The sequence below is a fragment of the Fukomys damarensis genome, unplaced genomic scaffold (assembly GCF_012274545.1).
Source record: "Fukomys damarensis isolate Sample0158 unplaced genomic scaffold, DMR_v1.0_HiC HiC_scaffold_16, whole genome shotgun sequence".
Taxonomy (NCBI): Eukaryota; Metazoa; Chordata; class Mammalia; order Rodentia; family Bathyergidae; genus Fukomys; species Fukomys damarensis.
The window spans coordinates 125,233,476-125,239,244 of NW_022900928.1; the positions used below are offsets into that span (position 1 = coordinate 125,233,476).

At 39.7% G+C, this 5,769-nt stretch overlaps 1 long non-coding RNA gene across 1 annotated transcript; it reads right to left on the bottom strand.

The window, feature by feature from the left end:
* Positions 1-1,971: 1,971 nt before the first annotated feature.
* Positions 1,972-4,782, bottom strand: LOC117286370. Its single transcript, XR_004517535.1, has 2 exons — positions 4,569-4,782; positions 1,972-2,872 (listed from the first exon to the last, which is right to left on the bottom strand). It is a non-coding gene; the product is annotated as an uncharacterized LOC117286370 (long non-coding RNA).
* Between the last annotated feature and the right edge of the window lie 987 nt (positions 4,783-5,769).

Here is a 5,769-nt window from a genome sequence, read left to right on the forward strand (position 1 = left end):
AAGAGGATGGTGACCAGCTGTTCTTCATCACCACTGAAAACAGAATGGGGGGTGGCATTAAAATGGAATTCAAGGAATTTGAGCTTCCTAAAATTTTGAGTGAGTTAACAGGACAGGGAGCCACACCAGGGAGTTATATAATAGATGTCTTTCATTTGCTATTGCTTGCTCCTTTTTTTTTTCTTTTTTGTAATAAAAAGGCATTCAGAAACAGTTCAGGTACAAATTTGTCCATCAGTAAAATAGTAGAGTTGAACATCTTATAAACCATTTCCTGAAAAAAAAATTTTAAGTACTTTAACTATGGGAAATTAGGCTATATATTGAGTGTAACATATTAAGTTGCATTTCATTATCGTGAAATCTTGTAAAATAAGGTCTCCTGTTAGAGATATGTGCCTTTCACATTGTAAATTCAGGCAGACATATTCCAAGACAGGCTATAATATTTTCCCTGTGGGTTAATACTTGATTGTCTAAAGATATGTCTAAATTTCAAAAGAAAAAGAACAGTGATCATTTCAAATAATACGTACTAAAGTCTCTTAGAAAATTATTAGATAGGTAGGTAGAAAAAAATAGATGGATATAGCAATGTTTGATAGGTATTAAGGTTTCCATGTGGGCACTATACTTCAGGAATTTATAACTATATCCTAGAAAGGTTCTGAGATATCAACCTGCAAGCCTTTCATAATACAGCAGCTGTGGGAAGGACATTCATTTCACACACAGAGTCTATCTGTCTTTGCCAGGCCTCTGGGCTCAATAGTATGCACCCTTTTATGTTTGCCATCCAACTTCAGTGAAAATTTCTTCTGGATCTCTTTCTGGATCCCCCATGAGACCGAGCTGCCCTTCAGCAATCAGTATATTACCAAGGCCTGCACTTGAATTTGAGCATCTCTGTAGACAGAGAATCAGAAATGAGGGATTACTGGATTTCACTCTGAAAGTTTTTCTTCTCAGATCCCATAAAAGAACATTGCTTTCATCTTGGATGATTTGCAGCTTCTCTGACAGCTAATGTTTATCTTTGTGACCCATGTTTTCTGTGGAAAAGACACAATTTGTAGGTAACTTTAAACTTTTAATTTTTTTTTCCAAGCAGTAGAATGCAGTTTCACTATATAAGTGCATCTTGACTAAAACTTCCCGGGCATTTAGGCCATCTGCCATGACCCTCTGCATAAGTTTAAGCAGACTCATTTCTGCCAAGTTACTGTATTGGTTACTTACTTCTGGAAATATCCAGCTATTTCATTGGGGACATAATTTACATGACCATCCAAATGGTTAACAGGGTCCGCAGCTATAAGTAATGTTATTATTTTTCTCTTCTCTTTATCTTTCTGTGCAGCAGTTCCAAGGATCCTCTACCCAGTTCTCCTCCCTACAAAAACATTTTCTCTCATATGATTAGAATCAACTTCTGAACAAGAAGCAGTTAATCATGGTAGTTAAGAACACTGACTCTGAACGCTGATCCATTGGGCTCCAATTCGCACTTTGCATCTTTACAGCTGTGTGTCCTGTGCATCAGTTACGTGACTTCTTTGAGCCTCTAGTTCTTCCTGATAAAAGGGAGATTTAGGAGTGTCTCCCTCATGTGATTTTGAGGATTTTCAGAACTTGACCTTGCTTGAAACTCTGTTAGGCGAGCAGAGGAAAAAGAGGGAAGGAACGATACACCCCAATATAAGACAATGAAGATGATACTCATTACTCTTCTCACAATAGGAAAACCACCATGCTCTATGTGTTTCTAGCAGTGTACCAAGATGTTAAGTCTGATTTCAGTTTGAAGCAAAGACAGATCTTCTCCTTGTAAAAATGAGACACTGGATGAGATAGCCCATGATTACCAGCTGCTGGGAGCAGGGATGGGGAGAATGCCAAATGAGGAATTCCACACATCGCCTCACTTATACTTTGCTCTCCTAAACAGAGTTTGAATAAATAGATGGAAAGGATAAAGATAAGTGGAAGGTAAATTCCCAGAAATTCAACAACTGAAGTTTAGACCCTTCACTTCCCCTTCACAGAGTTTAGAGACTTCCTTCATCCTCCAACTCTTTCAAGACCAATTGTAAGCATGGCTGTATTCACTCATCAGTTGAATAGGCATTAGTTGAGCACCTACTGCGTGTCTGTTGCTCTACCCGGCAGAAGCTGGGGAGAAAGTTTGAGGGTGAAGGGTGTGAGGAAAGCTCTAGATTTGAAAAGATGAATCAAAGGCACTCTTCATCCTCAAGGAACTCATCACCCACACATAAAACAAATGCCTCAAAGCAGCCAGAGACCAGCGTGAAGATCAGGAGATGCTTGAGAAAATGAGGTGTACAGAAGAGGTCAAGATGGGCCAGGAATTCAGCTCAGTGACGCCACACCTACCTCACAAGCTTAAAGTCCTGAGTTTGATTCCCGGTACCAAAAAAAGAAGAAAAGAAAAGATCAAAAAGGAAGTGTCCAGTTCCGCTTAGGAAAGACAGGGAAGTTTTCTCCAATGAGAAGATGTTTTATTTTAGGGCTACCGGAAATATAGAAATGAATAAAGGGAAGCAAGGCAATGGGAAGCAGCCTATATAAGCGACCAGGGCTGCGAAGAATGAGGGGCGCTTGAACCAAGCGTCCTGACGCTTATAGCTGGGACGTAGGACGCGGTGCTGCAGTACGGTGTTTGCAAACCTAGGCATGACCCAGCTATCTTCAAAAGGCCATGATGACAGTATGGTAGAAGGTCACTGATGAATTCTATTGCTCATGATTTCATCCCTTGGAGGAAGGAATGGAGAGTCCAAATTTGCTGACAGCCTCGGGGCATTTAAATGATGAATGAGCTATTTTTCTTAAGAACCAGCTTCGGGGAATTCTGGAAGACAGAAGCAAGATATTCTTTCCCATTTGGCCTGGGCCTCTCTAAGCATCTTGGAAGAGACAATTCTTAACACCACAAAAGAATACTACTTTATAGTCACACTGCTAACCTCAACTTTATTGAATGTATAGTCTTTATTTAAACATTACCTAAATCAAATAAGGTAACATAATTCTCATGATTTAGGAAATAAATTTTATTAAACAATCTTTAGTTAATACTGAAAATATTCTTACTCACCCCAAATCCTGCCAGTCAACTTTCCTGCAAAATAGGCATTAGTATAAAGCAATGAAATGCACCTTTTACACTTGTGACTCTGTGAAACCAAGTGCAAAAGTCAGTCTCCAGAGCTGCAGAATTATATTATCATCTACTTAATGAATGTTTACCACTGGTATGGCAGTTTAAGGGTGGGTGGGAGGATATCTTTCATGTCCCCTTGGAGTTTATAGAATAGTGAATTTAAATATAAAATACAACAACACAAAACAAAGGCCTTTCAGCAGATATCACAGAAAAAGAGACTCCAGTCTGAGAAAGCATCTCAAAGGCCATGCTTGGAGGTGAAGATATGAGAGAGGGTCCAAGGAGAGAAAAAACAGTGACCCACCCTTCGGTAAGTGGGTCCAGAGGCTTAAACCAATGTGGGTTGTGAAAAGCTACTGAGGAACCTTGAAGAGAGATTTTATTGCTAAATTTCAGGTCAGAAAGAGAAGCATACTCCTGCAACTTGGACTTTAAGGTGCCAAGTCAGGTGAAATAATGCTAGATCATGGTGGCTTTTACCAGAAAAGTTGTATCCAGACACTTAGCCTATAAGCTCATGCTACAATTAAAATCATTAGACCCTCCAAAGACATGTTTGAAACAATAGTAGAGTCTGTAGTAAACACTATGATATTTGATTCTCTTTCATCTTTTTCATGTAATAGAGCTATAAAAACTGATCGGGATTAGTCCTACCAATATTAAATTTGATAGGACTTAACCAGTTCAGGTCTTCATGGCTCTGCTGCACAGATGAAAAAGGTCAATTATTACAGCATTTATTTTACTTCTCCGGTTTCTCAGAAAGCAGCAGGAAGCAGGATCCAGGCTTCTCCAAAGAAGACGGAATCTGAGTCAAGAAACACACCATGTAGTAGATGTTGAGCTATATCCTGCATCTTCTTGCTCATTAGTAAAGAGCAAACATAACAACAAAAAAGTAAGTTCCTGACATCTGGAATTATTATTTAAGAAGCTGAACTACCAGCAGGTGAAGCATTTTAATCTCAGACTCCACCACTTGTTAAACCTACCCAATTCCTTCAGCATCTGTGAACAACTCTGTGAAAGGAATTCTTAGGACAAATAAATGGGGGCAGGTGTAAATTAAAGGAGAATAACACCTGTTTCTGCAGCTGGCCCACAGACCTCGCTTTAATGTGCTGTCTGCTGGGAAACTGAGGCGTCTCATATTACCCCCGAGGCCTTAATCTACACAGGAGTCTGGAGAAAGGAATTCTGTGACCATGAGATGTGAGGCTTGGTCTGTGGCCAAAAACAATGGTGAAAGGTACAAAATGAAAAGTTCTGTCTGGACAAAAGCACTTAATCACAAAACAACATGAAACTTGGCTGTTTGAAGAAATGAACCCCAAACCAAAGTCAGAACTGGATTAACAATTGGTTAATCCCCTTTTACCTTCTAATACTTCTCTGGCTGGTGATTGCTTGTTGAAATCAGCGTTCAGAGAGCATAGCCGCCAGCAGCATACAGTGTCTTCATTTGGGGCTGGTTCTGGCTGCTGTTGGAAAAGCAACTTGCAAGATTTATGCTCCTCTGCCTTCCATCCATATTTTTTTCCATTAAAGGGGAAATTTAGAGCAAAGTTACCAATGTAACTCCAACCCACTGCTGGAGAAGTCCTCGCTGACTTGCAAAATAACTGTGGCTTCAGCAGAATCTCATGCCCAATAGTAATAGAGGTGAAGCCCGTAAAATCTGTGTGCACATATTTTTTAGAAACAGGAGAAAAAAGCCTGTAATTAGGTCTGTGTTCAATCTAGAGATTGGTGTACCCCACAGAGCACACCTGAATTTGAATAATAGGGACAGATAATATGGAAGAGATTCCAAGCAAAACTCAGAAGAGTCTCTCTATTAAGCTTTAGATCTTCATGCAATACAAAGACCACAGAGAAGCTACCAAAGTTAATGAAGAAATATAAAGTACAGAGATGCTCCAAGTTAGAGGAGAAAATCACTTTTCAGGATCACAAATCACAGAACCCTAAATGTCCTCAGTATGGCTGGAAATAAAGATAGGCTTGCAAGATTAAAGCACATAATATCTGCAGGCCAGTAAGAGATTATAACTTTCTCTGTTATTCACAGAATCTGGAAATCATGTAACAGGAGGCAAAGGCACTTATGGCCAATCAGAACATGGATAAAATACAACAATGTTCGAAAGGTATCAGTAAAATGAAATGCACAGTGAGCCCTAACTCACTGAAATCAATCTGGGGTGTGGTGAAGGGTGGTATTTAGAGGTCGGGAATGCCTCATGCAGTTTTAGAGGCCACTGCACAGTGGGGGTCAATGAAGCAGGAAGTGAAACTGTGGACACCAGTGCCAAGACTTCTTCTCTTTGACTTTGCGGATGTGGGTTCTGACTATAGCAGATGGAATTTACTGGGTCAACAGTATGTGAAATGAGAAGGAAGCCCACACCCAAGGAGTAAGCAAGTACCCTGGGTTTCCAGTCCCAAATATTTTGGCAGGGAATTCAGACATTGTGGATCATTCATGGAAAATGCAGTGCACTATTTTAAAACTGCCAAAATATTTATTGCCATTTTCTGTTGTATACAAGTATGCATGAAATTTCATTGTTACCTTG